The sequence below is a fragment of the Diadema antillarum genome, unplaced genomic scaffold, assembly GCF_040938485.1.
Source record: "Diadema antillarum isolate AM-2024a unplaced genomic scaffold, OU_Dant_1.0 seq00000142_RagTag, whole genome shotgun sequence".
Taxonomy (NCBI): Eukaryota; Metazoa; Echinodermata; class Echinoidea; order Diadematoida; family Diadematidae; genus Diadema; species Diadema antillarum.
Genome location: NW_027271218.1, coordinates 255024 through 278651, shown reverse-complemented (window position 1 = coordinate 278651; position 23628 = coordinate 255024). Strand labels below are relative to the sequence as shown.

The 23628-nt window shown below is 34.7% G+C and overlaps 1 protein-coding gene across 1 annotated transcript in view; it reads left to right on the top strand.

Moving 5' to 3' along the window:
* LOC139727682 (bridge-like lipid transfer protein family member 3B) overlaps positions 1 to 23628 on the top strand; it is a 101209-nt gene that overhangs the window by 5800 nt on the left and 71781 nt on the right. The window lies entirely within an intron of this gene.

The window sequence follows — 23628 nt, the reverse complement described above, 5'->3', positions numbered from 1 at the left end:
CACCTCCAAGAGATTACCTGCGGGGGATCACTTTACCCCTTTCACACTGTCTAGGTCTCAGTCAATATGGTGATCACCTGGGAGATTCAACGGGGAATCAAACGGGGAACACCTGCGAGAAATTTCTCTCACACTAGCAACTAGTGAATGAGCTCCAACTCGAATTTCTTTTGCGCGCTCTTCTGCAGTGCAAGTATGTTAAAGAGCATGCGCAAACGGCCCGCAAGACGTTGTTTACTGACCTGCAATTTTCTCTCAAGATTTTCACTACGATGCCTTTCATGCTACACCTTCCCCCAAGAGTTCTCAGGACAGCCACAAGTTTAACAGGGATGGGTCGAGAGTGAAATTTCTGAAAAGTCACCTGGCATTTTACTGTAGAGTTAACTGTAATGCCTTTCATGAGATTACAGTGTCAACAAGAGTTATTGGGTAATCTTGAGTGAAATTTGCCAAGCATGAAAGGGGTTCTGTGAAAGTGAAAATTTTCATGCATTTCGCTCAACCAGAAAGTAACTGTAAACGTCCATACTTTTGCCTGATTAATTTTTCGCGCTGAGTGGCTCAGAAACATATTCACAGGTTCTTGAATTCGCATTACATGATTGTCAATCAATCTAAAATGTGCAGATAAAATTGTGAAGATATTTTCATGGGTTTTTGGAATTCAGGCAAGCCAAAAGAAGCACGAAATGTGCAAAAACGTTACTGTATGTGTAGGGCCTCTGAGAATAACAGTGTGTAGCCACTGACAGAGCTACCCTACTGAAACAAAACAAATGAATAAATGAATAAATAAATAAATACAAATTAATACACTGTGAAAATTTGTGTGTTTTGTGCCACCATGCAATGTCTTCATTGTGGGGAATTAAAAGTTAATGAGAAATTCATCTTACTCGGCCGTGTATATAAAAAAAAATACTTAGACTGCGAAAATATCCACTTTTACAGTATTGATATCAATGTGCCACCCACAAGTATCCAACAAAAATCTCAGAAATGGACCCTAGATGACGTATTGAGGCCCGTCAAATTTGCGTCCTGTAGTAGTGTCACCAGAAAGTCACTGAAGACTGTAATTGGTACAAAATTCCTTGGTACCAAGTGCTATACCCGAAGTGATGTATTTTGTTTTGGTTCCTGTGGTTGTTGTTAGCTTGGCTTGTGCATTGAAAATCGTTTTGGAAACAGCATACACTTGTACATTGTGTAGTTATGCATGTATTGTTGAATTTTTGTTGACTTGCGAGTGAAGTACGCGAATAGGTAGAATTGCCATGGGTAGGCTTGTACTGTATCTTTATGTACAGTAGGGTCTATTTACACTTCTCCATATTGCAGAACAAGGTAGTGCAATTCCATGTCTTCAAAACTCTTTATTTAAAGCCAACTTTGCAGGTCCTTGATATCTTGTAGGTTGTACAAGTCGTCACACATTTGCATAGAAATCAGATAAGCTTGGTGCTCTGGTTGAAATGTATTATGGGTACATGCGTGTATCAAATAATCTGTTTTGAGTATGGCAGTTGAAATGTAATCTGTTGGCCGAGTTATTCACCAAATTGGCATGTGGATGCATTTAAATATCTAGGCCAGAACTGATTTATATGATTAATCTGTTTTTGCAAGCAAATGGAACTCTACATGTAGAATGCATGCCAGGAGAATTTGAAAACAGGTACAAAAAAAAAGAAGGCAAAAGTAGAAGAATTATTTAGTATGAACCACATGGCATTTGATTGATATGGAGGTGTTGACATAATCCTAAGGATTAGGACAAATGCGAGGTCCCTTGTAAAAGACTGGATCACAAACACAACTGAAATGTGAAAATATGGAAGACTGTGTAAATGAAAGTGTGACTATGAACAGCATGTCTCATACAAAGCTATTATAAAGCAATGTTCGCAAATTGTATCAAGTTGGCAAGATACTTTGTGTGCATGCATGTGAATGTGTGTCACTTGTGTAATCCAATATTATAATAGAGTTAAATGTGTCTGGGTAATATTGGATTGAAAAAGTAGCACTTATTGAGTAAGACGATTCCAAGTTTTCTTGTGTACATGTATATGTATACAGTATGCTTGAATAACATTATCAAGGCAGACTTCTTTAATAATAGTGCACCTGCTGATAATTTTTATTTTTGTGCTGCCTGGTTCTTGTTCTAAAAGCAGAGTTTCATACTTTTTGGGAGACCACTTCAACGAGGGAATTTCTACGCCTCTGTGTTTTTGCATGATATTTTTGTAGGCAAATAATTTTCCCCCACCTAGATTTGTAATATTTTCATGGTTCCGATACATAGTACATAGTGCCTTGACCTCCATGGAGGCAAGCTATAAAAAGTGAAGAACCACACACTCATGCTTAATTGGCCAATATCAACTACCTCCTGAAAGATTTCGGTTAACATGCTTGTTTTGTTTTGTTCTATTTTTTTTTTCAGGGAGATGATTAGTCACTCTCAAAGAGTCAAAATTTTGTTTTTTGGATCCAGAACATCAAACTGATCAGCTGAATCACGTAGAGTGTACATGTATCACATACTTGTACACTGCATTCTCAGACCGTCAATAACTTGCAATAGTGTATCAGGGCATTTCCACGGTAACTCACGTTACATTTTGAACTCAAAATTAGGTTGTTGAGATCAATATCCTTAAAACCTAATTAGTGATATGAGTTACTACATGTGAATGAGTATCATGCACCTCCATCCTACCTCACAGCAACATTACATCCACAGACTCTTATGAGAACTATGAGAAAAAACACTACAAATGTCGGTAACTCACGTTACATAATTTGGACATGCAAAAATTTGGCATGTCTTATATTCAAAAGTTTCCTCAAACAAGAAACAGAGAGACTTTAAAGTCTATTGTGTCAAAGTCATGGACTAACAACATACATCACCGAGCATGGTAAAAATTCAAATTGTCTTACATTTTCCAGGTATCGTCATGGGAAGCGGTAACTCACGTTACGGTAACTCACGTTACAGTTTGTCCACATGATCACAAGACGAATTTTTGTCTTAATAATCCAAAGGAAACTTACCAAGACAACTTTTTTTTACAAACAAACTCCATGAATAAAGAATCTAAATTGATTTGAACATTGATCTGACAGTAATTAATCCCATTTTATTCATGAGATTACCAAAAGGCAGGAAACTTTACATTTAGAATACCAACTTGAAGATAAATTTCATTTTTAATTGAGTCGTTTTCCAAACTTTCATTTGTACTGAGACAAAAATTGTATTCAACAAAATGATATGAAACAGAGTCTATTTCATTAAATTACACTCTTTTCCAGTTAACAAATGCATCAGAAATTGAGGATTTAATTGAGAATTTGATTTGATTGTTTTTTCATTTTACTAGATTTAAATGGATTTCAGGCTATCTAGATAAAACAAGTCATCCATAAACTATTCCATTTAATACACTGAGTCATGAGACTAGAGACCTGTACATGTAGTCTGTGGAGAGTTTAAAGGTTCAGAAATGAAATATTTCAATAAATCTTTTAACTTTTAAACAATGCAATTTATATTCCAATTATTTGATAATTGTTTGAATTACTCAATAATCAATTGTTTGTGTGTTTGATTTGTTTACAAATTCTTATACGAAACTGGTACAGAAATTAGACTTGAATTACAGAAACTGCAGATAGATTTTAGTTATCTGCTACCAGTATTGATCAGTTTAATAAAACATGTTCATAAATGTTTTAGCCTTTAAAAACAATGGCTTTGGTCTATGAAATGTCAAGTAGCCATTATTTAAATTGTACATACATGTAAAAAGTATATACCAGTATTTTCTAGAGTAATCAAGCAGACTGACGCAGTAAATCCCAATGAAAAACATGAATAGTAAATATTTTGTGATCAGGAGGCTAACTATTAATATCACAAAATGTTGATAGTTTGCTTTAAGGTACATGACTGTCCAGCTCTTAAAGAAAATGTCTGATAATGAGGTTCACATTCGACAAGTTTTTGGTAATATATAGATCAGCATGTAAAGTAAATTATAGTAAACATGGAAAAGTTTCATTGTAGGATTTTGCAACAATATAGCTAAAACCTCAGAGTAGAATAGTATAAAACACATAAGCGTGTCAAATTCACAATGTTCAGTTCTCAAAAATCTCAGAAAAAAACAGCAGGAAGCGAGCTCCAATCTTAAAATTCTGTTCATACATGTAAATGTTTCAGCCTCATAAACAATGGCTTTGGTCTATACAGGTAGGTATAAACTACAAGTATGAAATGTCAAATAGTAATCACTTGAATTACAAAAACAAGAACTTTTCAAGAGTAATCATGCAGTGATTATCCCAATCAGGAGGCTATTAATAGTTATCACACAATTTTGATAATTTGCTGGAACAAGGTCCATGCAGCTTTAGAAGAAATGTCTTTTAACAACTTTCGTAACAGATCAGTATACATGCACTGTAATATTAAATAGTAAATATGGAACAGTTTCTTTCAGAAGTTAACATGTGATGAACATGTGTAATTAATACATTGTACATGTAGACCAGTTGGTTTGGTGATAGAGAGAGACCAAGAGAATAACAATCTACTGGAAATAGAATCTTAATACAAGAGTTCAGTAATCATGTACTCATTGGTTACTTACAATCACAACCTTCATATCATTTCTTGGTATTAAAGAAAAATCATGTCGGTAACTCACGTTACATTGTGGTAACTCACGTTACATGGTAACTCACGTTACAATTTTAAGACCTCTGTTATGAGAATTTGAAGCAAAGACTATAAGTCCCATCATATTTCTTGGATGTGTGCTGCATAGTTATTTGATAATCCAAAATACCATGTCTCAGTTGGGCATAGTAAAATTGCTAGGTTAAAAAATTCATGTTTCGGAAACTCACGTTACAGCAGCTTCTCGAGCTATGTAAGAGCACGCTGGTGTCCGAAGTACATATCTTATATCGAGGTCTCCACTTTATTTTCTGCTAGATTAATATATTTTTGATTTGTAAAACCAAACAAAGTTTGATTTTAGCCTCAAATATAAAAAATAATCACAAAGAGCAACAAGAATGCATTTTTAGGGATTTTTAGGTCAAAAAATGTTTTCTGGCTTGAAAAGGTATAAAAATGCACAAAAGGGAACTTTTCTTAAAGGTAAAGTTGGTTTCACACACTTCAAACTATGGCTAACAAAGTAAGATTATCAGTTGTCCTGAAATATGCGGGTAAAATTTTGGTGGTCATGTCGCACAACTCACGGAAATGCCCATCAATCAAAAAAGAGCTGTAAGCAAGTAAACCCCCCCCCCCCCAGGAAAAAAAAAGAAAAGAAAAAAGAGTCCAATGTTCTTTCTGAGGAAGATAGTGGCTTCCCATGAAACTCCAAGCTTGACAGCCTCTTGACATACTTACAGTATGATTAATGATACTTCAAAATTGACTTGTGTTCTGGTTTCATGGCAGTCTTGTTGCTGAAACTAAGAAGTTTCTACAAAGTTTCGGCACAAAATTTTCCTTGAAGCGCGCTCATCCCTGCCAGCAGTTTCAATTACCGTGCACAGACGCTGGAGTTGATGTGTTTGCCAGCTGGCAGACAAGAACTTGCTTTGCCATATGCTTTCTAGTCTTGCTTCCAGAGTCTTTGATTATGCTTTGTGTCACATGAATTTTTATGTCACTTTTATTCTGCAATTTTTTTTTGTGTGTGTGGACAGCTACATGTAGCTTCAAGTAGTTATTTCATCTCAATTTCATGATCTTCTTCATAATCAGTTTCTTTGTGTTTATAGATAATTGTTATTGAATCGAAATCTGCTCTCATACCCTATGCAGATCGAACTGTATGAAGTACATGGGGGAAGAATCCCTTAAACTCTAAAAACAACTGGTGTGTAGGCTAATAACCAACTTAGATACAGAGCAGAGGACGGGATTATGTCAGCAATAAACTTGGTTTGTCATGCTGAGTCTGTATTATCTGTACTCAAGGTATCACACCATCCAGAAAAGTTTTAAACATCACACCAGAAATGTTCGTTTTCAACATCCTCTGTTCAGGTTTTGCAATGATGAGTTATTTCTGAAAAAAAAAGAAGAATTTAATGTAAAATTGCAGGACTGGTCGGTCATGCCAAACAGCAATCAAAAGGGGCATGACACTATTGGTACGTAGACTTTAAACACCAAGAGAGAAATGTCAGGAATTTACGGTATGTCAAGTAAAGTTTAATCAAGTATGTATGCATTAAAGAATGAAAGGCAGAGTCTGCAATTTCATTTTAAACTTGTTCCATCTTGGAAGTGGGGGGGGGGGGGGAGGGGGGGGGATGTACCCCAAATGTACCATGGTCTACAAATATCCAAACCCTTGAATAGCTAGTTTCCAATTTCAATCTCAAACATCCATACATATTGCTCTCTGTCATTAAACTGCATCAAATAAGATGCATCACAAGTTACCGTGATTTGCTGCCGCCGGATAAATGGGGGAGATTCTTACGGACTTTTGTGGTTGTCAGATTATGCAAGATCGATGCACTCGATATTGATGTGTATTGCATTCCGTGCAGAATGTAGGAAAGTGGGATGGTGTGTGGGAAAGGAATGCAATTACTGTAGATCGTATTGCAGGTAATTTCTGCTGTGATCATGACTGTTTTTCACTAAGTCATGTCATGGGAAAGAGAAAGAGGGGATGAGTTAGATACTGCAGATACACAGTTAGGTAGAGAGTGAAATAGAGTGTACAAAGAGAGAGAGATACAATTGTAGTTGAAAGAGAGAGAGAGATATATATTCACAGAGAGTGACAGTATTGTGAGAGATATATAGATAAGAGAGAGAGAGAGAGAGATGGAAGGAAGCCAATTTGAATACATTATTCTCAAGATTTTTTTTTCTTCTCAGGATTGTGGACATTGTGTAGGAAGGAGGGAAGGTGAATTATTCTGGCAGGTTGAGTTATTACTTCATTGATTCTTATGTCCATGTTTCATTTTAGAGAGAGAAAGAGAAATACATATGTGCGATATTGAGAAAAAGAGAGCAAAATAAGGGGGAAAGTTGAGAGATTGAGAAGAAAGAGTGATAGAGAGAGTACATAGTATGATAAACAGGATATCAACTTGATATCTTTTGAGACTGCGGTTGGTTGAATTAACTGTTTGTGAGGATCTGTAAACAAAATGCTTAGGAAAGTTTTGTTGAGATTAGGAACTGACTTAACAGGAAATTATTTCCTTTGTTGTCATATCCTGACACATGACAAGCTGATTTCGTCGTAGAAGCAGCATGGGGTTGTTCAGACGAGTGTATTAAGTCAATTTTTATCCTTCGGAAGATGCATACTATTCTTTGGAATCTGACTCGGTTAAAGTAGTGTGGATGCTAATTCAAGATAAACCTTGTCTTTACAGCAGACAGGCCAGTTGAAAATATTTACAGACAGACAAACTATCGATAAGATATTGACCTCAAGATACCCACTCTTCAGGAGGGGTATTGTTTTGTGAGTTCACATCATGTTCTCAACATGCATCAGTGTACATGTAGGCCTATCAGATATTGCCTCACTCTCTTCCTGTTATTAAGCTAATTTTGCACACAATCTCTGAAAGGATGTCGTAGCAATCATATTGACAGTGAAATATTAATTACAGCATCAATTAAAACAAAAACTGTAACAATGGATAAAAGTTGCTTGGTGACTGCCCTGACAGCTGCTTGTAATCTAGCAAGAAAAATCAGTCAGTGCATTTCTTCTAACTTTGTGCTTTGCTGTGACAAATTGCAAAGCCTAGAATACACACCAAAGGAAAAAAAAACCCAGAAAATTATGATTTTAGTCAAATACACACACACACACACGCACACAGACAGACAGACACACATAGATAGTTACTGCTTTAAGTCTCACTCATTTTCTCAATCCTGTATTACACTGCAGTGATCACAGTGATTACAGTGAGAATAATGCATAATGTGAACCTGATATGATTGATTACATGCTTGAATGCACCATGCACATGTTCACATGTACAATGCGCGTGTAGAGCTTTGCAATAATAGCTACACCCTTTATGTGTGTATTATACACTTCAACATAAAAGAATTTTTCTGTTATATGTACAACCAGCTAATTTCTGATGGAGAAGTAGAATGTATGTGTTTTAGACACAGAGCTCTGCTACTGTAAAAGTGGAAATTTTCGCGGTGTTGAAATTTTCGCGCATTTCGCGCAACCTGAAACTAGCGCGAAAATAAAAGCACGCGAAAATTTTTGCTTGCCATATGTTCCAGTAGTTGATGTCTTGATTCCGTGGAATCAAAAACATGCGAAACTCTTCTTACCCAGCTTTAAATTCGTGGCGCGAAAGTATCCACTTTTACAGCATAATTTGAAAGCAAGAATCATGTACATGTGTGATACATGCCTTGAAATACTCAAACACACTACTAGTAGTAAAGTTAGAGAGTTTTGAAGACCCTGTTGTGTACAGACTTAAAGGCATGATTTACCATAATTTGCAGATTAAACAAAAACCCAGCATTAATGCTTCAAAATACTTCTAAAATGTGAGTAAGGATAGAAACAACCAATGTAAAAATTAAAACAACTATAATCAATGTTAAGTATTGTTAAAATTTGTGAACAATAGTAATAATGAAAATCTTTCCAGACTAAACCCTCTACAGTTATGGTTTAATGAGAAAAATAGCGATATTTCTTTATACTTTAGCCTTTATTGCAAAAAAAAATTATATGGTAGAATGTTTTGTGATACAACTGACCTACATTGTACACACATGCATCAAAAGTGATATCTTGAACATTTTTAAATCACTGCTCCCAAAGGTAAATACATGTAGGACCTTTATTTGTTTCTCTCCATTAATTTTCAACCATGAAATCTCATCTAATACTGTGAAACATGATATATTCGCGGCATGAATTTTTTCGCGAATTGGAGCCGACGGCATGAAATATTCGCGAACTGCCACTGCTTGACTGGCATTCAGTGCATATAGTGTACAAAAGAACTCTCGCGTGCATTTTAATTTCGCGAATCTTCACGCTCGCGAAATTCGCGAAATTAAAATGCACGCGAACATTTCTCGTTTTACAGTATCCAATTCCTTGTCTGTACTATGTCGCCATCTGAAGTAGATAGCAAATTGCACAAAATCTGATCGTCTGAGTGTGATATGATGCTGTAATAAGTATAGATTTATTTCCATCTTCATGAAACCTTAATAGTAAACCGCCATGCATTTTTTAAATCAAGATTGCCATTAAATACTATATATTTTCACCTGTAATGTTTTGTATTAAAGAGACTATGTTTTGTACATGTATGTTGTGTCCATTATGAAACAAACTTGGCAAGATGTCGTCCATAGTGTTAACAAAAATCAAGTCACAATCAATGTAGAATTGGATATCTCTCACTTTAACAGACATTGCCACAGGTTTACTGTACAATATATTTGTAGTCAAATTCGAGTTGGCGATTTTTACTGTAGGCCTACTAATGTTTTGTACATTTGTCATTTCATACAGTGTACCCTTTATTTTTGACCAGTGATCACTGAATATTAATTTCCCTACATTATTTGCAAATAAATCCTGTATTTGGTACATCAAAACTCAAAGTAAAAGCTTAGAAAATATCCATGAAAAAGAATAGTATATCAACTGTTCAGCCAAGCTTAGTTTTACATTCTGGATAAGGCAGCAAGCTACAATGTCATGTTTGATATATAGTTTCCAATAATTTGGTGTTTCATGGAATGGGAACTGTTACATGTAGAAAGGTATTGGGAACGGGCAGCTTAAAATGCCAATGAATTCAAATGTAGCACACTTTCCCCCCACAGGACATGGCAACATGTTTTTTTCAGTCTACCTGTTCCTAATTGAAATGCAGTCGATGATTGGACCCCAGATTAAAGACATGTCCTGCATTTTAATAGATGTTGCCATGCAACACAATCCTCAATCAAGTTTTCTCGCTGTGGCAAACAAATAATTTCTTGCAAAAGGTACAGTTTTGTATGCATGAAGTTCTAATGCGACTCATAAAGTGGTATATATTGAAAAAAATATCTGTTTAGTTCATCACTGTTGATTTTAATTCTACAGCTATGTGTGGACATGTACATTGTAGGGTACATATGGTGTACTTCTATTTTAGAATATAGTTCTCTTTACAGCATTTGTGACTTGCATGTGGACAAGAATTTGCATAAGTAGTTCAAATCTTCCTTTTTTTAAAGAAAATCAAAGAGTAATTTCATCTGCAGTGACACATTTTTGTTCAAAACACAAGTTTACAATGACACATCTACCTGTACATGTTACACAAAGTGCGGGCTACCATGATTGTAAAGGGTTACTCCAGTGCAACCCCTTATTGCACCACGAAGTGGGGGGGGGGGGGGGACTGTGAATAGCATCTTAATGTTTGACAGAAATTAATGTGCCTTTGGTGCTTCAAACATTATAACATCTGTGCATTGTTTCTAAAAAGTGCCAAGATTATGTTTAGCGAACCAGCATCTACAGACATTTCTATTTTTAATACATTCAGTAAACTGGTTTATGCAGTATTAAGAGTGCCACAGTGCCACAGAAATACTGGTAGGTAGCTAAATGGCAGCGCCTTGTTCGTACCCGTGGAAAGTTCATTGACCTTCATTATAAATGGTAGAGTCATTCACAGAGTAATGCATGAAGAGTGACCAAGGACTTCTACCATGTGTAGTAGCAGTAGTCCATTGGAGAAACTGAGAGTGTATCATATGATCAAGTATTAAGTGACTTGCTGTACTTGTATGTGTGTGTGTGTGTGTGTGTGTGTAGTGATAATATTAGTCACCGAATGCTTCTGAAAAGATGACACTATACCCAGTGAGTCAGAAAGGATTGGTGATGAGATTTTCATGGAATCGTGAAGTACGCGAGACTGGTGTGGAACCTAATGAATCTATGAAAGCTCTTCTATTTGATATGACTTGCAGTTGTATTGATTTTATTTGGACATTAAACCCATCGAGGACAAGCGGATTTTACTATTTAATACGCACATTTTCCATTAAACATCTGCCCTAGTATACTTGTGACTCATCTTAAATGGATCAAGCCGTATTTTTAACCCATTGAGGACAGTTTGATTTTGCTACAACACGCATTTCCCATAGACACCTGCTCGAGTATACTCGCGACTCGTCCTCAACGGGTTAACCATATATCAAGCTATCATTAAGTTGAATTAAGTACATGACTGTAGCATGTAAAGTGAATGTCAGTTTCATGCTGAAATTGGTTGTGGTAAAACAGCGAGAGCTTGCAAAGTCAATCACAGAGGTTCAGAAAAATTAGACATGAAATTTGATATAATTTTTGGAATGTCACAAAACAGTAATACCGGAAACAATCACCCATCGACCATTCACGCAAATTCAAAAAGGAGTGAAACCAAACTATGTGTTGATTGAGTTTTAAAAATGCAAAAATATTTAGAAACCATCACTGAGGTTTTAGGACAATGCCCACACCATTTGTTCAAAAGTTAAATATGAATTTTTATAGTTTCAGCACAGCCATCACTGAATGTAAGAAGGCTGCTCAACTTTGTGATGTCACAATAGAACAAAGATATGAATAGAATTTAAAGAGAGTTACAAAAATCTATTTGTTTTTGCTATTTTTAAAAAGTATACATTCCTTCCACTTGTTAAATATAGGGTAATATTCCTTCATGCTTTTTGAAAGAGGGTGATAAAGCCAAGTGCTCTTTCATTATGCTAGAAAATATGTATAATATGTGTTTAATTCCCTCTTTAATATTTTCTTATTATCTTTGACTATATTTCTTTATTTTCCTGGTATTGTTGCCCTACTGTGACATCAGGAATGGTTGTATTTTCCTGATATTGTTGCCCTACTGTGACATCAGGAATGGTTGTATTTTCCTAAATCCGATGGTAATGATGCTAATATGTTAGAAATATATAAATTCTGATGGAAAGGAGCAATTTTCCTCATGGAATTTTCCTTTAAATGTCCATTTTGTGTGTTTGTGTGTGTGTGTGTGTGTGTGTGTGTGTGTATGCATTTCATTCAATTTTGGGTTAATTCAATTTTGGGTTAAAGTCTTGTACACGGATATCAGTAGCTGTGTTATGAACGGTGGAAACTCAACGGGGTACTTTAATATCAAACGGGGTGTGAGGCAGGGTGATCCTCTGTCTCCATATATATTTTTATTAGCTATGGAAACTTTAGCTGGAGCTATTAGAAAAGATAAGGATATTAATGGAATTAAATTTGGTCAAAATGAAATAAAACAAATTTTATACGCGGATGATATTTCTTTGTTTGTGAAAGATGAGGGTTCAATTAAAAGGTTACAATTTTTATTTGATGAATTTGGGAAAATAAGTGGTCTCAAAATAAATAAAGGGAAGACTAATTTCTTATGGCTTGGGGAGGAAAAAGATAGGCCAAATATTCATTTGTTTGGGAATTTTGTTCAAGAAATCAAAATATTAGGAATTTATTTTTCCTTAGATGTTAAGGCAAAAGAGAATTTAAATTTTAAAGAAATATTAAGTAAGATAAAAAGTCTTTTAGGATGGTGGAAAGAAAGAGATTTAACACTTATGGGAAAAATACATCTTATGAAAACATTCGCCTTGTCAAAATTGAATTATGTAGCATCACTTATTGTTGTTCCTCAGTGGGTATTTTCAGAAGTCGAAAAAATTACCTTTGATTTCTTATGGCATGGCAAAGACCGTATAAAGAGAAATATTATGTATCAAGATTATGAGTTTGGGGGTTTAAGAATGACGAACTTTCGGTTATTTGTTAAGGCACAACGTATTATGTGGCTAAAACGCCTTCTATATGGAGAAAAAGAAGTTGGGTGGAAATTATTTTTTGACTTCTGTTTTAGTACTGTAGGAGGTAGATTCCTGTTTATGTGTGACTTTGATTCATCTATTATGACAGATAATGTACCACCTTTTTATTCGGAAATATTGAAGGTTTGGCTCGATATCTATAAATATAGACAATTGGAAAATGAGGTTGTAAATCCAATAATATTTAATAATAGGAGTGTACGCATAACAGGTAGGATGTTTTTTCATAGAGATTTATTTGATGCAGGAATAATTACAATACAAGATATATTAGATAACGGTCATTTGAGATCTCAGTCACATTTTCAAAGCTTGGGTCTTGGTTTTAAGGTAGAAGAATTGCTTAAACTGAATGATATATTTAATGCTATACCCCAGAAATGGAAGGATTCTATGAGAGCAGGTACACTTCAGCAAGTTGATTCCACAAACTTTGACTTAAAATTGATTTTTTCTGGTCAGAGAGTAAATTTGCAAGTTTTAAAATCGAGAAAAATATATGAGGCTATGGTGGAAGATTTACAGTCATCTTATGTTTTACAAATCAAAGATGACCACAGTAGCTATGATTATACAAACAAAGAAATAAAAGATCTTTTTATTAAACCGAGTAAGTGTACATTGATAAGAAAATATAGAGAATTTCAATTTATGATGTTACATGGCGTAGTTTACACTAAGGAGCGTTTAATGAAGTTTGGTTTTGTAACAGACAGCCTTTGTTCCTTCTGCCAACATGAGCCTGAAACTTATCTGCATTTATTTTTACACTGTGTTAAAGTGAAACCGTTATGGGAATTCATAATTAATTATTTTGATTTAAATGAGTTAAGGAATATGAATTGGAGAGATATATTTGGGGGAATTTTTGGTTATTCAAATAGATCAAAATGTGTAAATACTTTGATTATCTTAACAAAATACATCATTTTTAAATCTAGAACGGGAAATAAGTTACCCACTGGAGAAAAGATGCAAAAGATTATTGTTGAATTAATAAATGAGGAAAAAATCCTTGCGACCAAGGCTGGGAAGCTACATGTACATTTACAAAAATGGGAATATTTTGAGACTTCGTTGAATAAACCAGTCTGAAGCTACGTGCAACGTCTGTGACTTTTAAGAAAATAGTAATGTTTCCATAGTATTCCACTCTTTCTTTTCTTCATTTTTTTCCCTTTCCTTCATTCCTCCTCTTCTTCTTCTTCTTCTTCTTTTTTTTTTTCTCTTGTGTTGTTTTGTATTTTCTCCCCCTCCTTTCCCATGCGTTCCTGTCAGCCTGTTGGCGGGCTGATTATATAACTATATTTACTATATTGTGATGTGTAGGCAAGAGCAGTTAACCAAATTAGGTGCATGTGTATGTGTGTGTGTATGGGTGTGTTTGTGTGTGTTTGTGTGTTGCATGTGTACAGATAGGGGTGGGGGAGGAAACAGGAAGGGAGGGAACTGGTGGGGGTGGTCATAGGGACTCAGTAAGGGATATGAGTTAGTAGGTGTATGGGCGGGTATTGGTTGATAAATAATATGGTTCCATTATTTATTACTGTATAATTTTGCTGCATAATTCATTTGGATGATTATTAAGATTAATGCTAGAAGAATTGAATTATCACTGTTAAATTTAAGCAATTTTTTTGAGAGCATAGGGGAAGTGACTGTATGTAAATTGATAATTGTTCATGAAAATGTAATTTTTGTTATGTCATTATGTACAGCAATAGCAAATTTGCTATTATGATCACAAATGTATATTTTCGTCATTTCAATTGTAGCAAATGAAAATTGTTATTTTTTTTCTATTACTTTGAATGGAACAGAATAAACATCGTTGAAAAACAAAAAAAAATTTCATAGCTGGTATTCTAATGAAACTTTATTTTATTTTATCTTTTTTATTGAACTCAAGTGTACAATGCAAAAGTTAACATGAAAAAAAAAAACCTTAATTAAATTTCATGCCCTTTTTCACTACAATTAGGAAGAAGAAGAAAATTATGGGGGGGGGGGAGGGTTCAGTGTCGATGTCAAGTTGAAAATGCCCACGCTACGTTAGACTGTGAAGGAAGACTGTCCATAGAAGATAATTCCTTGCAGCTCAGCAGTGATATTCACCCCAGAGCAGAAACGAACCAAACTGCCAGGAGCCATTGCACAAATTCAAGACTACTACTACACGCGATACTTCATTTTGTGGCAAATGTCGGAGTAGTCTAGTCTCCAGACTTTCTGATTGATGACTGAATTGATTATGTGAATGAATGCATTTTCCTCCCTTTAGTTCAATTGAGCTTATGGGGCAGTTAAGGTATTTGGTCCCAGACTCTGGAGATTCTCAGTATTAATGCATTCTTCTGCCAAGTGATTGATAAATGTGAACAAATATTTTCTTCCTGAAATTAAAAATGTGTGTTTGTGTGTGTGTGTGTCCCAACTTCATACTCAATATCAAAGAAATGGAATATGCCCCAAATCCTGTGAACAAAAGATTGTGAGAAAGAATCTATTAATAGTAAGAAAAGCAAACAAGAATTTCAAGATGTAACCTTTCACCATGCTACATCAGGAAAAAGAGTATAAAATGAGAAAGAGTGAAGCAATGAGAATTCAGGTTCTGAAGCGCTAAAGAAATAATATCTGGACAGCATGGTGTGGAGACTAGTGTTTATCTAGTATTAGTATTTAGTTGAATTATAGGCCAAGGAGGATGTGATTACTAATGGAACTGGTTTAGAGGCAGGGTTACTGTTACCCATAGGCCTGTATCCCCCATGTGTTGAGGAGCTGGCATCAAAGTCCAATCAAATGAGATCTGTAGTCTCCTTTTCAAGTCCTTCTTTCCTTGATAAATGGTGACATCATCATTAATATACTTTGACAATGAGCAAAGCTTTTATTTTTCTGTATTACAAGTTGCGATAATAGATTTAGAGCACTGATACTGCTTGTGGTTCTTAACTTTGTGCTTCAAATACTGTAAAACACAATATTTTCGTTGCATGAAATTTTCGCAAGTTGCCTAATTTAACATTCCATGCGTACACAGTATAGCGTAGACAGGAACTTTCGTAATGTGGATTTTAATTTTGCGAATCTTGGCTCTCGCAAAATTCACGAAATTGAAATGCACGTGAACATTCCTCGTTTTACAGTATACTGAGATATTTCATTTGTGGTGGCAATTATGAAATGACCCCTCTGGAAAGAGAGTCCAAATTGATTTATGAATGGATGACATACATTTTATTCAAAGTGGAAAACAATATTCTGTGAGAAGAAATAGATAAAAATGTTAATATTTGATGAGAGACAGCAAAACACTGCTTTTGAAAGTAATCCACATTATGAGGACTTCTTGGCTTGAAGTAAAAGTTCATATAACAGACTTGAAAGTTAAGTAAGAGTAAATGTGATACAAAAAAGAAGAAAAAAAACAAATTATACTTCATACTATTAAAAAGCATATTTTACCATTACTTTTCCAGCTTGCTCATAAAAGACAGAAGCTTGTTCGTCTGCTTTTATTCAGGACTGTTTTAAGTAGGCTGAATAAAGAATGCCATATAACCGACAACATTTAAAGCATTTAAGATTTTGCGATATTAAAATTTCACATTCCCAGATGGGACAGTTTTTGAGAGATTATGAAAACTTTTTTGATATTCCATGAAGAAAAATGAATCTTATCTTAAAGGAGTGATGCTCTAGTAAGTATTTGTATGTAGAATATATTATTCCAATAATTTCCTATGTATAATTAATCCACACATTTGTGTGATAACTATGGAAGGCATATACTTTCTCTGTTTGTTTGTTTGTTTGCTTGTTTTTTTGTTTGTTGGAATGAGAAGACAACAAGTGTGATAAAGCCTGTGGAATTCTTTTAATACCAGCTTGGACTACAATCACATTTGGTGTAGCCAAACTTTTATCCAAGTGGCTTCAAAATAATACACTACATACTATTGTTGAGATTCATTTTAAACCCTTTCTGTGCGAGGGACTTTGGACAGTGTCTACATCCGTATAATAAAAGTATGATAACTACACTGTAGAGTGCAAATTACATTTGAGTCTTTAAGTGCTATGGGGTTTCTCTTTGCCAGTCACCAATCAAAGCAAGCAAAGGGTTTAACTTTCTACTGCAGCATGTTAAAGCATTTCACATTTTAGTCCCTCCATGCATAGAATTTGTAGAGGAAACAGGGAATGAATATTGGATGTTAGTGAAGGAGGGGGTGAGAGTCCCTCTTCCATGGTCCATCATTGATGAGATGTGTTTCTAATTTGGACCGTCCATTATGGAATTGACCCTTCAAGGCAGCAAGGTTACTCAGATGTCTAATTACACTCTTTACCCTGGCAGGGCTGTAATGAATGAATAGTTTGCTTCTTCTGTCCATAAACTAGAGGTTTCAAAGGCTTCTTTGTTCTTCGGAGACTCTCTCTCTCTCTCTCTCTCTCTCGCTCTGTCTTTCAATCTTCTGTCTGTGTGTGCTTGTCTTTCTGTTTTTGAACATGTATTTCTATTTCTTTCTGAGCGTATTTCTCTAATATTTTTTTTTCTGTGTATCCATTTCTGTTTTTATATAATGGGCATTTCCACGGTAACTCACGTTACATTTTGAACTCAAAATTAGGTTGTTGAGATCAATATCCTTAAAACCTAATTAGTGATATGAGTTACTATATGTGAATGAGTATCATGCACCTCCATCCTACCTCACAGCAGCATTACATCCACAGACTCTTATGAGAACTATGAGAAAAAACACTACAAATGTCGGTAACTCACGTTACATAATTTAGACATGCAAAAATTTGGCATGTCTTAAATTCAAAAGTTTCCTCAAACAAGAAACAGAGAGACTTTAAAGTCTATTGTGTCAAAGTCATGGACTAACAACATACATCACCAAGTATGGTAAAAATTCAAATTGTCTTACATTCTCCAGGTATCGTCATGTGAAGCGGTAACTCACGTTACGGTAACTCACGTTACAGTTCGTCCACATGATCACAAGACGATTTTTTTGTCTTAATAATCCAAAGAAAACTTACCAAGACAACTTTTTTCACAAAACAAACTCCATGAATAAAGAATCTAAATTGATTTGAACATTGATCTGATAGTAATTAATCCCATTTTATCCATGAGATTACCAAAAGGCAGGAAACTTTACATTTAGAATACCAACTTGAAGATAAATTTCATTTTTAATTGAGTCGTTTTCCAAGCTTTCATTTGTACTGAGACAAAAATTGTATTCAACAAAATGATATGAAACAGAGTCTATTTCATTAAATTACACTCTTTTCCAGTTAACAAATGCATCAGAAATTGAGGATTTAATTGAGAATTTGATTTTTTTTTTTTTTTTTACTAGATTTAAATGGATTTCAGGCTAGATAAAACAAGTCATCCATAAACTATTCCATTTAATACACTGAGTCACGAGACTAGAGACATGTACATGTAGTCTGTGGATCTCGAGTTTAAAGGTTCAGAAATGAAATATTTCAATAAATCTTTTAACTTTTAAACAATGCAATTTATATTCCAATTATTTGATAATTGTTTGAATTACTCAATAATCAATTGTTTGTATGTTTGATTTGTTTACAAATTCTTATACGAAACTGGTACAGAAATTAGACTTGAATGACAGAAACTGCAGATAAATTTTAGTTATCTTCTACCAGTATTGATCAGTTTAATATTTAAAGCATGTTCATATATGTTTTAGCCTTAAAAAACAATGGCTTTGGTCTATGAAATGTCAAGTAGCCATTATTTAAATTGTACATACATGCAAAAAGTATATACCAGTATTTTCTAGAGTAATCAAGCAGACTGAAGCAGTAAATCCCAATGAAAAACATGAATAGTAAATATTTTGTGATCAGGAGGCTAACTACATTGTGTGTTGTATTAATATTACAAAATGTTGATAGTTTGCTTTAAGGTACATGACTGTCCAGCTCTTAAAGAAAATGTCTGATAATGAGGTTCACATTCAACAAGTTTTTCGTAATAGATCAGCATGTAAAGTAAATTATAGTAAACATGGAAAAGTTTCATTGTAGGATTTTGCAACAGTATAGCTAAAACCTCAGAGTAGAATAGTATAAAACACATAAGCGTGTCAAATTCACAATGTTCAGTTCTCAAAAATCTCAGAAAAAATAGCAGGAAGCGAGCTCCAATCTTAAAATTCTGTTCATACATGTAAATGTTTCAGCCTCATAAACAATGGCTTTGGTCTATACAGGTAGGTATAAACTATGAAATGTCAAATAGTAATCACTTGAATTACAAAAACAAGAACTTTTCAAGAGTAATCATGCAGTGATTATCCCAATCAGGAGGCTATTAATAGTTATCACAAAATTTTGATAATTTGCTGGAACAAGGTCCATGCAGCTTTAGAAGAAATGTCTTTTAACAACTTTCGTAACAGATCAGTATACATGCACTGTAATATTGAATAGTAAATATGGAACAGTTTCTTTCAGAAGTTAAGATGTGATGAACATGTGTAATTAATACATTGTACATGTAGACCAGTTGGTTTGGTGATAGAGAGAGACCAAGAGAATAACAATATTCTGGAAATAGAATCTTAATACAAGAGTTCATGAATCATGTACTCATTGGTTACTTACAATCACAACCTTCATATCATTTCTTGGTATTAAAGAAAAATCATGTCGGTAACTCACGTTACATTGTGGTAACTCACGTTACATGGTAACTCACGTTACAATTTTAAGACCTCTGTTACGAGAATTTGAAGCAAAGACTATAAGTCCCATCATATTTCTTGGATGTGTGCTGCATAGTTATTTGATAATCCAAAATACCATGTCTCAGTTGGGCATAGTAAAATTGCTAGGTTAAAAAGTTCATGTTTCGGTAACTCACGTTACAGCAGCTTCTCGAGCTATGTAAGAGCACGCTGGTGTCCGAAGTACATATCTTGATGCGAGGTCTCCACTTTATTTTCTGCTAGATTAATATATTTTTGATTTGTAAAACCAAACAAAGTTTGATTTGAGCCTCAAATATAAAAAATAATCACAAAGAGCAACAAAAATGCATTTTTAGGGATTTTTAGGTCAAAAAATGCTTTCTGGCTTCAAAAGGTATAAAAATGCACAAAAGGGAACTTTTCTTAAAGGTAAAGTTGGTTTCACACACTTCAAACTATGGCTAACAAAGTAAGATTATCAGTTGTCCTGAAATATGCGGGTAAAATTTTGGTGGTCATGTCGCACAACTCACGGAAATGCCCAATATTTTATATACTTTAATCTATTTCTGTGTTTATTTCTCTAATACTTCTTTTTCTGTATTAATTTCTGTTTTTATATTATATTTTACATATTTTCGTCTGTTTCCATGAGTATTTCTCTAGAATTCTTGCTTATGCCATATTTTTCTGATCTTTCTCTTTCTATCTGTATTTCTTTGTTTTTCTGTCTCTTTAGGTATTTCTGTGTATTTTCTGTTTTTATTTCTGTTTCTTTGTTTTTTCTGTAGGCCCCTATGTTTTTAGTTGTTTTTGTTTCTGTGTGTATACAGTCTATGTTCTACCCTATGTTGAATGTAGAGCTGATTCTCACTGATAGCAGTGTGAGTTGCCAATTTTGCACTATTTTATCATACCAAATCCTTCCTTTTTTGTCAAAGTAGCTCTAAGGGAGAAAAAGCATGATAATGAGAGAGATAGAGAGCACAAGATATATTATGTCTTGTGGCCACAAAAGAAAAGAAAAGAAAAGAAAAGAAAGAAGTACAACAGGAAAGTGGTGTAATAGGAAACTGTGTGATCTAAATCTATTCGGAAAGTAATCAGTTGCCGTCTCAAAACTGTCCAATCAAAAGAGACTTTAAGGGAATTCCAGGAGATTTCCTAATATGATTAAGCAATTGATTTTCTGGTTCTCCGTTCATGAGGTTCTCCATTCATAGCAATATGAAGCGGGCAGAGCAGAGTTCTGTATTGCATGCCAACGGTAATACTATGTGAGTAATGTTCATTTTGATTGATCGTGGATGGCCCTTTGCAGCATGGCAAGTTTCAGCTTAGGCAAAAAAAAAAAAAAATTGTTGCATTGGCGTAACCCGCCCGACCCTAAAAATTCCGCCGACCCCATGTTTTTTTATTATTTTTTTCTTTTTGCTATCGATATCAAATATCTTGTTGATTGCGATCGCGATCGCACAAACCCGGAAGTGGAAACGGCTCTGGGGATATCGGATGTACGAGGGAGAGATCTAGCGCCTCGCATAAGCCTTCCTTGATCAGTACGTCATCTGTTTCCAACACGGACACGTACTCTAACAAGATTTATTCAGTGTATACGTAGCATTCAGACTGCGATGTATTGTGCACAGTTTTGCCATAGGTTTCTTGTGTGGAGAACTTACACGAATCTGTATATGTGGGACTGTAATAGAGATCGCCGTGTGCGATGAAAAGATCGTACATATGGGTCAATTTGCATCTATCTTATCTAAGTCAAAATAGTAAAATATGAAGTGAAAACATTCAGGATAGGGATTTCAACATCTTTAAATTCTGTGAAGGGGTATAATTCCAGTCATATCGGCCTCATAAATGATTTGTAGAATAGATGAACACAGCACATTCGGTGCAGCAGTTGTAACTGTTTACTGAGCTGAGCACGAGTTTTACACGTAAAATGCAGGTAGCAAAAAAAAAAAAAAAAAAAAAAAAAATCCGCCCGACCGACCCTATTTGAAAATCTCATGTTACGCCAATGCAACAATTTTTTTTTTTTTTTGGCCTTACATCGGAATATTAAGCTGATGGTTTTTTACCTCTGAAGGACGCAGTTCAGAGTCAGGATATGATATCTCAGTTTTGATAACTTTGCGATATAGCTGTTGCATGTTCAAGTGCATGAAAAAACAAGGTCTTGTGCAAAAACAAAAGTTTTGAGAATCATACTGTCACTGTGGAGAGGTCTGTGAACAAATATCACCATGCTTGTTTGCTATGAAGTATATTGTTGTTGCTACTATCTATGGAAAATATCAAACATAGAAGATCTGCAATTTCACTGCTTTGAAGTATTTTAAGCATATAATTTTCAGTCTTACTCATTATTATTATCAAAATGACAATAGTAGTAGTAGTAGTAGTAGTAGTAGTAATGATAATAATAATAATAATAATAATGATACAAATGATAATGATGACAATAATTATAATACAAAATGACAATAGTAGTTGTGGTTATTGTTATTATTATTATCATTATTATTATTATTATCATCATTATTATAGTTATCGTTATCATCATTTAGCATATAGCTTTGTATTTACGCAGTACCATAGACTCTCCTATAGACCATGCAGCTCAGAATTTGAAAACAAGAAGCAGCCATTGTTAAACAGTGCCTTATAGTTTAAATGTAAGTTTCAAAGTCTTTTTGTTTTTAGTTTAGCATAGTTAGGTACCATACTGTCTATGAACATGTTTGTCTTTAACCCGTTGAAGACTAAGCCCCAGTTATACTCAAACCGATGTCTATGAGAAATGTGTATTGTAGCAAAATCAGCTCATGCTCAATGGGTTAATTTACAAAGGATCCATAATACCCAAAAAGCAGTGGACATCCCTTGTGGGAGTGATTTTGTGCCAGTGCTAACAACCCCAAAGCCGACATTTTGCTTTTAATTTTTGATTCACAGGGTGTGAGCTTACTGCAAATTGAATTCACTTATCATTCAACCATGTTGATGAATGTTACATGCTCCTTGTCTCAAATTGGGTTAAGGGAAGCCTTGACTACTGTACTATAAAACATGATATATTCGCGGCATAAATATTTCGCGAATTGGAGGCGACGTTTTTTTTTTGCCGCATGAAATTTTCGCAAAATGCCACTGGCACTCAATGCATATAGTGCAGACAAGAATTTTCTCATGCATTTTAATTTCGCGAATCTTGACGCTCGCAAAATTCCCGAAATTAAAATGCACGCGAACATTCCTCGTTTTACAGTATATAACTGCATTTAGAGTTTGATGGCTTGCCATTAAATGTGGACTGATTGGAGGGGAATACAGTTTCACAATTGCATTGGAGTTGCTATAGAATCCACAGAAATATGAATTAGACTGGATAGGTTAAATTGTTTGACCATCGTGCATGCACTGTGGTTTACTGTGTGTAGGAAAGGTGAGATGCATTCAGAACTATGCAGACTAGGGTGAGTTTGACTCTTATTGATTAAAATCTATTCTTAGTCATATTGCCCCACTTTGAGTTGTGGTTCATATACAGAGTGCATTGGATGATATGGATTAGGATTTGTAATCCAGCTTGCCTAACAGGTAGAAAGGTATCGTGGGACTGCATGTGGGTGTATGTATGTGTTTTAATGTGTGTGTGTGTGTGTGTGTGTGTGTGAAAACTGGTGAGGTGGTTTGCATGTTGGTTTATGTGTCCTTTTGCATCTGTGTGTGTGTGTGTGTGTGTATGTGTATTGAACATGTATTAAAAAAAATGTACAGTGTATGTGTGTGTGCGTGTGTATTGTATGTTGTCATTGATAGTGTGTGTCCAGAAGCTGATGTAAAAGGATGTGTGTTTATACATACGATAAAAGAGGTGTTTGTGTGTACTGTTAATGC